Raw genomic sequence first — 13,042 nt, forward strand, 5'->3', positions numbered from 1 at the left:
GACCCCCATCTCATTACAACAGACCCCCATCTCATTACAACAACAGACCCCCATTTCATTAAAACAACAGACCCCCATCTCAATACAACAGACCCCCATCTCATTACAACAGACCCCCGTCTCATTACAACAGACCCCCATCTCATTACAACAGACCCCCATTTCATTAAAACAACAGACCCCATCTCATTACAACAGACCCCCATCTCATTACAACAGACCCCCATCTCATTACAACAGACCCCATCTCATTACAACAGACCCCCATCTCATTACAACAGACCCCCATCACATTACAACAGACCCCCATCTCATTACAACAGACCCCCATCTCATTACAACAGACCCCCATCTCATTACAACAGACCCCCATCTCATTACAACAGACCCCCATCTCATTACAACAACAGACCCCCATCTCATTACAACAGACCCCCATCTCATTACAACAGACCCCCATCTCATTACAACAGACCCCCATCTCATTACAACAGACCCCCATCTCAATACAACAGACCCCCATCTCATTACAACAGACCCCCATCTCAATACAACAGACCCCCATCTCATTACAACAGACCCCCATCTCAATACAACAGACCCCCATCTCAATACAACAGACCCCCATCTCATTACAACAGACCCCCATCTCATTACAACAGACCCCCATCTCATTACAACAACAGACCCCCATCTCATTACAACAACAGACCCCCATCTCATTACAACAGACCCCCATCTCATTACAACAACAGACCCCATCTCATTACAACAGACCCCCATCTCATTACAACAGACCCCCATCTCATTACAACAGACCCCCATCTCATTACAACAGACCCCCATCTCATTACAACAGACCCCCATCTCATTACACCAGACCCCCATCTCAATACAACACCAGACCCCCATCTCAATACAACAACAGACCCCCATCTCATTACAACAGACCCCCATCTCATTACAACAGACCCCATCTCATTACAACAGACCCCCATCTCATTACAACAGACCCCCATCACATTACAACAGACCCCCATCTCATTACAACAGACCCCCATCTCATTACAACAGACCCCCATCTCATTACAACAGACCCCCATCTCATTACAACAGACCCCATCTCATTACAACAACAGACCCCCATCTCATTACAACAGACCCCCATCTCATTACAACAGACCCCCATCTCATTACAACAGACCCCCATCTCATTACAACAGACCCCCATCTCAATACAACAGACCCCATCTCATTACAACAGACCCCCATCTCATTACAACAGACCCCCATCTCATTACAACAGACCCCCATCTCAATACAACAGACCCCCATCTCAATACAACAGACCCCCATCTCATTACAACAGACCCCCATCTCATTACAACAACAGACCCCCATCTCATTACAACAACAGACCCCCATCTCATTACAACAACAGACCCCCATCTCATTACAACAGACCCCATCTCATTACAACAACAGACCCCCATCTCATTACAACAGACCCCCATCTCATTACAACAGACCCCCATCTCATTACAACAGACCCCCATCTCATTACAACAGACCCCCATCTCATTACAACAGACCCCCATCTCATTACACCAGACCCCCATCTCAATACAACAACAGACCCCCATCTCATTACAACAGACCCCATCTCATTACAACAGACCCCCATCTCAATACAACAACAGACCCCCATCTCATTACAACAACAGACCCCCATCTCATTACAACAACAGACCCCCATCTCATTACAACAGACCCCCATCTCATTACAACAGACCCCCATCTCAATACAACAGACCCCCATCTCATTACAACAGACCCCCATCTCAATACAACAGACCCCCATCTCATTACAACAGACCCCCATCTCAATACAACAGACCCCCATCTCAATACAACAGACCCCATCTCATTACAACAGACCCCCATCTCATTACAACAGACCCCCATCTCATTACAACAACAGACCCCCATCTCATTACAACAACAGACCCCCATCTCATTACAACAGACCCCCATCTCATTACAACAACAGACCCCCATCTCATTACAACAGACCCCCATCTCATTACAACAGACCCCCATCTCATTACAACAGACCCCCATCTCATTACAACAGACCCCCATCTCATTACAACAGACCCCCATCTCATTACAACAGACCCCCATCTCATTACACCAGACCCCCATCTCAATACAACAACAGACCCCCATCTCATTACAACAGACCCCCATCTCATTACAACAGACCCCCATCTCAATACAACAACAGACCCCCATCTCATTACAACAGACCCCCATCTCATTACAACAGACCCCCATCTCATTACAACTGACCCCCATCTCATTACACCAACAGACCCCCATCTCATTACAACAGACCCCCATCTCATTACAACAACAGACCCCCATCTCAATACAACAGACCCCCATCTCATTACAACTGACCCCCATCTCATTACACCAACAGACCCCCATCTCATTACAACAGACCCCCATCTCATTACAACAACAGACCCCCATCTCATTACAACAGACCCCCATCTCATTACAACAGACCCCCGTCTCATTACAACAGACCCCCATCTCATTACAACAGACCCCCATCTCATTACAACAGACCCCCATCTCATTACACCAGACCCCCATCTCATTACAACAACAGACCCCCATTTCATTAAAACAACAGACCCCCATCTCAATACAACAGACCCCCATCTCATTACAACAGACCCCCGTCTCATTACAACAGACCCCCATCTCATTACAACAGACCCCCATTTCATTAAAACAACAGACCCCCATCTCATTACAACAGACCCCCATCTCATTACAACAGACCCCCATCTCATTACAACAGACCCCATCTCATTACAACAGACCCCATCTCATTACAACAGACCCCCGTCTCATTACAACAGACCCCATCTCATTACAACAGACCCCCATTTCATTAAAACAACAGACCCCATCTCATTACAACAGACCCCCATCTCATTACAACAGACCCCCATCTCATTACAACAGACCCCATCTCATTACAACAGACCCCATCTCATTACAACAGACCCCCATCACATTACAACAGACCCCCATCTCATTACAACAGACCCCATCTCATTACAACAGACCCCATCTCATTACAACAGACCCCCATCTCATTACAACAGACCCCATCTCATTACAACAACAGACCCCATCTCATTACAACAGACCCCCATCTCATTACAACAGACCCCCATCTCATTACAACAGACCCCCATCTCATTACAACAGACCCCCATCTCAATACAACAGACCCCCATCTCATTACAACAGACCCCCATCTCAATACAACAGACCCCCATCTCAATACAACAGACCCCCATCTCATTACAACAGACCCCCATCTCAATACAACAGACCCCCATCTCAATACAACAGACCCCCATCTCATTACAACAGACCCCCATCTCATTACAACAGACCCCCATCTCATTACAACAACAGACCCCCATCTCATTACAACAACAGACCCCATCTCATTACAACAGACCCCCATCTCATTACAACAACAGACCCCCATCTCATTACAACAGACCCCCATCTCATTACAACAGACCCCCATCTCATTACAACAGACCCCCATCTCATTACAACAGACCCCCATCTCATTACACCAGACCCCCATCTCATTACAACAGACCCCCATCTCATTACAACAGACCCCCATCTCAATACAACAACAGACCCCCATCTCATTACAACAACAGACCCCCATCTCATTACAACAACAGACCCCCATCTCATTACAACAGACCCCCATCTCATTACAACAGACCCCCATCTCAATACAACAGACCCCCATCTCATTACAACAGACCCCCATCTCAATACAACAGACCCCCATCTCATTACAACAGACCCCCATCTCAATACAACAGACCCCCATCTCAATACAACAGACCCCCATCTCATTACAACAGACCCCCATCTCATTACAACAGACCCCCATCTCATTACAACAACAGACCCCATCTCATTACAACAACAGACCCCCATCTCATTACAACAGACCCCCATCTCATTACAACAACAGACCCCCATCTCATTACAACAGACCCCCATCTCATTACAACAGACCCCCATCTCATTACAACAGACCCCCATCTCATTACAACAGACCCCCATCTCATTACAACAGACCCCCATCTCATTACAACAGACCCCCATCTCAATACAACAACAGACCCCCATCTCATTACAACAGACCCCCATCTCATTACAACAGACCCCCATCTCAATACAACAACAGACCCCCATCTCATTACAACAGACCCCCATCTCATTACAACAGACCCCCATCTCATTACAACTGACCCCCATCTCATTACACCAACAGACCCCCATCTCATTACAACAGACCCCCATCTCATTACAACAACAGACCCCCATCTCAATACAACAGACCCCCATCTCATTACAACTGACCCCCATCTCATTACACCAACAGACCCCCATCTCATTACAACAGACCCCCATCTCATTACAACAACAGACCCCCATCTCATTACAACAGACCCCCATCTCATTACAACAGACCCCATCTCATTACAACAGACCCCCATCTCAATACAACAGACCCCCATCTCATTACAACAGACCCCATCTCATTACAACAGACCCCATCTCATTACAACAACAGACCCCATCTCATTACAACAGACCCCATCTCATTACAACAGACCCCATCTCATTACAACAGACCCCCATCTCAATACAACAGACCCCATCTCATTACAACAGACCCCCATCTCATTACAACAGACCCCCATCTCAATACAACAACAGACCCCCATCTCATTACAACAGACCCCCATCTCATTACAACAGACCCCCATCTCAATACAACAGACCCCCATCTCATTACAACAGACCCCCATCTCATTACAACAGACCCCCATCTCAATACAACAGACCCCCATCTCATTACAACAGACCCCCATCTCATTACAACAGACCCCCATCTCATTACAACAGACCCCCATCTCATTACAACAGACCCCCATTTCATTACAACAGACCCCATCTCATTACAACAGACCCCCATCTCATTACAACAGACCCCCATTTCATTAAAACAACAGACCCCCATCACATTACAACAGACCCCCATCTCATTACAACAGACCCCCATCTCAATACAACAGACCCCCATCTCATTACAACAGACCCCATTTCATTACAACAGACCCCCATCTCAATACAACAGACCCCCATCTCATTACAACAGACCCCATCTCATTACAACAGACCCCCATCTCATTACAACAGACCCCATCTCATTACAACAGACCCCATCTCAATACAACAACAGACCCCCATCTCAATACACCAGACCCCCATCTCAATACAACAGACCCCCATCTCATTACAACAGACCCCCATCTCAATACAACAGACCCCCATCTCATTACAACAGACCCCCATCTCATTACAACAGACCCCCATCTCATTACAACAGACCCCCATCTCAATACAACAACAGACCCCCATCTCATTACAACAGACCCCCATCTCATTACAACAGACCCCCATCTCATTACAACTGACCCCCATCTCATTACAACAGACCCCCATCTCATTACAACAGACCCCCATCTCATTACAACTGACCCCCATCTCATTACACCAACAGACCCCCATCTCATTACAACAGACCCCCATCTCATTACAACAACAGACCCCCATCTCAATACAACAGACCCCCATCTCATTACAACTGACCCCCATCTCATTACAACTGACCCCCATCTCATTACAACAGACCCCCATCTCATTACAACAGACCCCATCTCATTACAACAGACCCCCATCTCAATACAACAACAGACCCCCATCTCATTACAACAGACCCCCATCTCATTACAACAGACCCCCATCTCATTACAACAGACCCCATCTCATTACAACAGACCCCCATCTCATTACAACAGACCCCCATCTCATTACAACAGACCCCCATCTCATTACAACAGACCCCCATCTCATTACAACAGACCCCCATCTCATTACACCAGACCCCCATCTCATTACAACAGACCCCCATCTCATTACACCAGACCCCCATCTCATTACAACAGACCCCCATCTCATTACAACAGACCCCCATTTCATTAAAACAACAGACCCCCATCTCATTACAACAACAGACCCCCATCTCATTACAACAGACCCCCATCTCATTACAACAGACCCCCATCTCATTACAACAGACCCCCATCTCAATACAACAGACCCCCATCTCATTACAACAGACCCCCATCTCATTACAACAGACCCCCATCTCATTACAACAGACCCCCATCTCATTACAACAGACCCCCATCTCATTACAACAGACCCCCATCTCATTACAACAGACCCCCATCTCATTACAACAGACCCCCATCTCATTACAACAGACCCCCATCTCATTACAACAGACCCCCATCTCATTACAACAGACCCCCATCACATTACAACAACAGCCTGACACCATTATTGCTCATCCACACTTCAAATTAGATCTACAAGTCAATACTGCCAGTCAATATTTAATTTACTCATAGCAGGTGGCGATTTAGTCTGAACCGATCGTGGTTGATCGCTGTCTGTCTCTGTCTGTCTGTCTGTCTGTCTGTCTGTCTGTCTGTCTGTCTGTCTGTCTGTCTGTCTGTCTGTCTGTCTGTCTCTCTCTATGTCTCACTGTCTCTCTCTCTCTCTCCTGCTATGACAGACAGACAGACAGACAGACAGACAGATAGTCAGACAGACAGACAGACAGACAGACAGACAGACAGACAGGCAGACAGTGAGAGCCGTGTCCTTCATGTTAGAATACAGCGGACTCTGAGTAGAAGACAGAGTCACACAGGGAGACCACGGCAATTAGGATGGACACTTGGAGCACAGAGAGGGAGGTAGAAGAGGAGGGTGGATAATCAAGGTTGTTAGTTGTTGTCAGACAACAGACAGGAAGCAGACTGACTAAGAAAGAGAGAGAGAGGTAGAGAGAGAGAGAGGGTAGTTGGACTCTCTCTCCCCTCAGAGGTAGAGGGTAGTTGGACTCTCTCTCCCCTCAGAGGTAGAGGGTAGTTGGACTCTCTCTCTCCCCTCAGAGGTAGAGGGTAGTTGGACTCTCTCCCCCCTCAGAGGTAGAGGGTAGTTGGACTCTCTCCCCCCTCAGAGGTAGAGGGTAGTTGGACTCTCTCTCCCCTCAGAGGTAGAGGGTAGTTGGACTCTCTCCCCCCTCAGAGGTAGAGGGTAGTTGGACTCTCTCCCCCCTCAGAGGTAGAGGGTAGTTGGACTCTCTCTCCCCTCAGAGGTAGAGGGTAGTTGGACTCTCTCACCCCTCAGAGGTAGAGGGTAGTTGGACTCTCTCCCCCCTCAGAGGTAGAGGGTAGTTGGACTCTCTCCCCCCTCAGAGGTAGAGGGTAGTTGGACTCTCTCCCCCCTCAGAGGTAGAGGGTAGTTGGACTCTCTCCCCCCTCAGAGGTAGAGGGTAGTTGGACTCTCTCTCCCCTCAGAGGTGTGTGCGTGTATTTATATGTTATACATTTTTTATTTTAATTTTATTTCTTTTGAGAGGACGTAAATAAGTAATTTGTTCTTAAATGCTTCATTAAATAAATGTTAAATTAAAAATGTATACATGTAAATAAAATAGTGTGTATGTGTGTGTGTGTGTGTGTGTGTGTGTGTGTGTGTGTGTGTGTGCGTGTGTCTGTACCAATGTATGTGTTGCTTCACAGTCACAGCTGTGTGCCAGTAGTTCAAACAGACAGCTGTGTGCCAGTAGTTCAAACAGACAGCTGTGTGCCAGTAGTTCAAACAGACAGCTGTGTGCCAGTAGTTCAAACAGACAGCTGTGTGCCAGTAGTTCAAACAGACAGCTGTGTGCCAGTAGTTCAAACAGACAGCTGTGTGCCAGTAGTTCAAACAGACAGCTGTGTGCCAGTAGTTCAAACAGACAGCTGTGTGCCAGTAGTTCAAACAGACAGCTGTGTGCCAGTAGTTCAAGCAGACAGCTGTGTGCCAGTAGTTCAAACAGACAGCTGTGTGCCAGTAGTTCAAACAGACAGCTGTGTGCCAGTAGTTCAAACAGACAGCTGTGTGCCAGTAGTTCAAACAGACAGCTGTGTGCCAGTAGTTCAAACAGACAGCTGTGTGCCAGTAGTTCAAACAGACAGCTGTGTGCCAGTAGTTCAAACAGACAGCTGTGTGCCAGTAGTTCAAACAGACAGCTGTGTGCCAGTAGTTCAAACAGACAGCTGTGTGCCAGTAGTTCAAACAGACAGCTGTGTGCCAGTAGTTCAAACAGACAGCTGTGTGCCAGTAGTTCAAACAGACAGCTGTGTGCCAGTAGTTCAAACAGACAGCTGTGTGCCAGTAGTTCAAACAGACAGCTGTGTGCCAGTAGTTCAAACAGACAGCTCGGTGAATTCAACATGTCAATACCTCTCATAAATAAAGTAGTGATGAAGTCAATCTCTCCTCCACTTTGAGCCAGGAGAGATTGACATGCATATTATTAATATTAGCTCTCTGTGTACATTCAATGGGCCGTGCTGCCCTGTTCTGAGCCAAATGTAATTTTCTGAAGTCCTTTGTGGCACCTGACCACATGACTGAACAGTAGTCCAGGTGTGACAAACCTAGGGCCTGTAGGACCTGCCTTGTTGATAGTGATGTTAAGAAGGTAGAAACTAGGGCCTGTAGGACCTGCCTTGTTGATAGTGTTGTTAAGAAGGTAGAAACTAGGGCCTTTAGGACCTGCCTTGTTGATAGTGATGTTAAGAAGGTAGAAACTAGGGCCTGTAGGACCTGCCTTGTTGATAGTGTTGTTAAGAAGGTAGAAACTAGGGCCTTTAGGACCTGCCTTGTTGATAGTGTTGTTAAGAAGGTAGAAACTAGGGTCTGTAGGACCTGCCTTGTTGATAGTGTTGTTAAGAAGGTAGAAACTAGGACCTGTCGGACCTGCCTTGTTGATAGTGTTGTTAAGAAGGTAGAAACTAGGGCCTGTAGGACCTGCCTTGTTGATAGTGATGTTAAGAAGGTAGAAACTAGGGCCTGTAGGACCTGCCTTGTTGATAGTGTTGTTAAGAAGGTAGAAACTAGGGCCTTTAGGACCTGCCTTGTTGATAGTGTTGTTAAGAAGGTAGAAACTAGGGTCTGTAGGACCTGCCTTGTTGATAGTGTTGTTAAGAAGGTAGAAACTAGGGCCTTTAGGACCTGCCTTGTTGATAGTGTTGTTAAGAAGGTAGAAACTAGGGCCTGTAGGACCTGCCTTGTTGATAGTGTTGTTAAGAAGGTAGAAACTAGGGCCTGTAGGACCTGCCTTGTTGATAGTGTTGTTAAGAAGGTAGAAACTAGGGCCTTTAGGACCTGCCTTGTTGATAGTGTTGTTAAGAAGGTAGAAACTAGGGCCTGTAAGACCTGCCTTGTTGATAGTGTTGTTAAGAAGGTAGAAACTAGGGCCTGTAGGACCTGCCTTGCCTTGTGAGCAGCGATTTATGATGGACAGACTTCTCCCCATTTTAGCGACATGTTTTGACCATGACAGTTTACAATACAGAGTTACTCCAAGCAGTTTAGTCACCTCAACTTGCTCAATTTCCACATGATTTATTAAAATATTTAGTTGAGGTTTGTGCTTTAGTGAATGATTTGTCCCAAATAAAATGCTTTTAGTTTTATAAATATTTAGGGCAAATTTATTCCTTGCCACCCACTCTGAAACTAACTGCAGCTCTTTGTTGAGTGTGGCAGTCATTTCAGTCTCTGTAGTAGCTGACGTGTACAGTGTTGAGTCATCTGCATACATAGACACTCTGGCTTTACTCAAAGCCAGTGGCAATTCATTAGTCAAGATTGAACAAATTAATGAGCCTAAACAGCTTCCCTTTTTCCAATGCCTGATTCTACCTGGATGATGTTGGAGAGGCTTCCATTCTAGAACACCCTCTGTGTTCTGTTACCTGGATTATGTTGGAGAGGCTTCCATTCTAGAACACCCTCTGTGTTCTGTTACCTGGATTATGTTGGAGAGGCTTCCATTCTAGAACACCATTCTAGAACACTCTCTGTGTTCTGTTACCTGGATTATGTTGGAGAGGCTTCCATTCTAGAACACCCTCTGTGTTCTGTTACCTGGATTATGTTGGAGAGGCTTCCATTCTAGAACACCCTCTGTGTTCTGTTACCTGGATTATGTTGTAGAGGCTTCCATTCTAGAACACCCTCTGTGTTCTGTTACCTGGATTATGTTGTAGAGGCTTCCATTCTAGAACACCCTCTGTGTTCTGTTAGACAGGAAACTCTTCATCCACATTATAGCAGGGGGTGTAAAGCCATAACACATATGTTTTTCCAGCAGCAAACTATGATCGATAAATGTCAAAAAGCCACACGGAAGTCTAACAGAACAGCCCCCACAAAAAAAAATATCATCAATTTCTTTCAGCCAATCATCAGTCCTTTGTGTAAGTGCTGTGCTTGTTTGAATTACTGTAGAGCCCTACAGGTATGGGTCAGAAGAAGTGCACTGTGGGAATCGGTGGCATTTGGCATCATTATCGGGCAGCGACGTGATCTGTTATTGACTGTTATTACGACCCCTCTTTCCCTAATGTTTTACCTCTTCTGACCATTAGAGGGAATAGGGAGCCAGGACTCAGGCTCAGAGGAGGCCAAGGAGTGAACTCTCCTACAGTGTGATGGTAGATCCAGGGAGGGAGAGAAAGTGAGGAAGAAGGGGGAGAGAGAGAGAGAGAGAGAGAGAGAGTGGGAGGGAGAGGGATAGAGAGAGTGGGAGGGAGAGGCAGAGAGAGAGGGATAGAGAGAGTGGGAGGGAGAGGGATAGAGAGAGTGGGAGGGAGAGGGAGAGGCAGAGAGAGAGGGAGAGAGAGAGTGGGAGGGAGAGGCAGAGAGTGAGGGAGAGAGTGAGGAAGAAGGGGGGAGTGAGAGAGAGAGAGGGATAGAGAGAGGCAGAGAGAGAGAGGGCAGGAGGGGGAGAGAGGGATAGAGAGAGGGAGAGAGATAGAGAGAGAGTGAGGAAGAGAGAGGGACAGAGAGAGGGAGAGAAGTGTTTTCACTCATTTATTTTCTGGTGTGTATTTCCAGAGTTCATCATTCTGCATTTATTTAGAAGCTCACACTGTGTGAGTGTTCAGTAGCAATCTGTGATCCAATCACAGTCTGTCAACTGCAATATTTGTCTTTCCAAGACACCAAGTACAGTCGTGGCCAAAAGTTTTGAGAATGACACAAATATTAATTTCCACAAAGTTTGCTGCTTCAGTGTCTTTAGATATTTTAGTCAGATGTTACTATGGATACTGAAGTATAATTACAAGCATTTCATAAGTGTCAAAGGTTTTATTGACAATTACATGAAGTTGATGCAAAGAGTCAATATTTTTTCAAGACTTCTGCAATGTTTTTCAAGACCTCTGCAATCCTCCCTGGCATGCTGTCAATTAACTTCTGGGCCACATCCTGACTGATGGCAGCTCATTCCTGCATAATCAATGTTTGGAGTTAATCAGAATTTGTGGGTTTTTGTTTGTCCACCCGCCTCTTGAGGATTGACAACAAGTTCTCAATGGGATTAAGGTCTGGGGGGGTTTCCTGGCCATGGATCCAAAATATCAATGTTTGGTTCCCCGAGACACATAGTTATCACTTTTGCCTTATGGCAAGGTGCTCCATCATGCTGGAAAAGGCATTGTTCGTCACCAAACTGTTCCTGGATGGTTGGGAGAAGTTGCTCTCGGAGGATGTGTTGGTACCATTCTTTATTCATGGCTGTGTGAGTGAGCCCACTCCCTTGGCTGAGAAGCAACCCCACACATGAATGGTCTCAGGATGCTTTGAGAAGCAACCCCACACATGAATGGTCTCGGGATGCTTTGAGAAGCAACCCCACACATGAATGGTCTCGGGATGCTTTGCTGTTGGCATGACACAGGACTGATGGTCACGCTCACCTTGTCTTCTCCAGACAAGCTTTTTTTCCGGAAGCCCCAAACAATTGGAAAGGGGATTTATCAGAGAAAATGACTTTACCCCAGTCCTCAGCAGTCCAACCCCTGTACCTTTTGTAGAGAGAGGTACTGTTGGGAGTACCTAGTGACTGTCTGACTGGATCGGGACTGTAGAGAGAGGTACTGTTGGGAGTACCTAGTGACTGTCTGACTGGGGGTAGAGAGAGGTACTGTTGGGAGTACCTAGTGACTGTCTGACTGGATCGGGACTGTAGAGAGAGGTACTGTTGGGAGTACCTAGTGACTGTCTGACTGGATCGGGACTGTAGAGAGAGGTACTGTTGGGAGTACCTAGTGACTGTCTGACTGGAGGTAGAGAGAGGTACTGTTGGGAGTACCTAGTGACTGTCTGACTGGAGGTAGAGAGAGGTACTGTTGGGAGTACCTAGTGACTGTCTGACTGGAGGTAGAGAGGTACTGTTGGGAGTACCTAGTGACTGTCTGACTGGAGGTGGAGAGAGGTACTGTTGGGAGTACCTAGTGACTGTCTGACTGGAGGTAGAGAGAGGTACTGTTGGGAGTACCTAGTGACTGTCTGACTGGAGGTAGAGAGAGGTACTGTTGGGAGTACCTAGTGACTGTCTGACTGGAGGTAGAGAGAGGTACTGTTGGGAGTACCTAGTGACTGTCTGACTGGATAGGGACTTCTGTCTATTCTCTATTCCTCTCCTCCTCCTGTCTATTCTCTATTCCTCTCCTCCTCCTGTCTATTCTCTATTCCTCTCCTCCTCCTGTCTATTCTCTATTCCTCCTCCTCCTGTCCTTCTCTATTCCTCTCCTCCTCCTGTCTATTCTCTATTCCTCTCCTCCTCCTGTCTATTCTCTATTCCTCCTCCTCCTGTCTATTCTCTATTCCTCTCCTCCTCCTGTCTATTCTCTATTCCTGTCTATTCTCTCCTCCTCCTGTCTATTCTCTATTCCTCTCCTCCTCCTGTCTATTCTCTATTCCTCTCCTCCTCCTG

The 13,042-nt window shown here is 46.7% G+C and overlaps 1 protein-coding gene across 1 annotated transcript in view; it reads left to right on the top strand.

The window, feature by feature from the left end:
• The window catches only part of LOC135538424 (uro-adherence factor A-like), a 172,957-nt gene that overhangs the window by 90,244 nt on the left and 69,671 nt on the right, over positions 1 to 13,042 (top strand). The window lies entirely within an intron of this gene.

The sequence above is a fragment of the Oncorhynchus masou genome, unplaced genomic scaffold (genome assembly GCF_036934945.1).
Source record: "Oncorhynchus masou masou isolate Uvic2021 unplaced genomic scaffold, UVic_Omas_1.1 unplaced_scaffold_963, whole genome shotgun sequence".
Taxonomy (NCBI): Eukaryota; Metazoa; Chordata; class Actinopteri; order Salmoniformes; family Salmonidae; genus Oncorhynchus; species Oncorhynchus masou.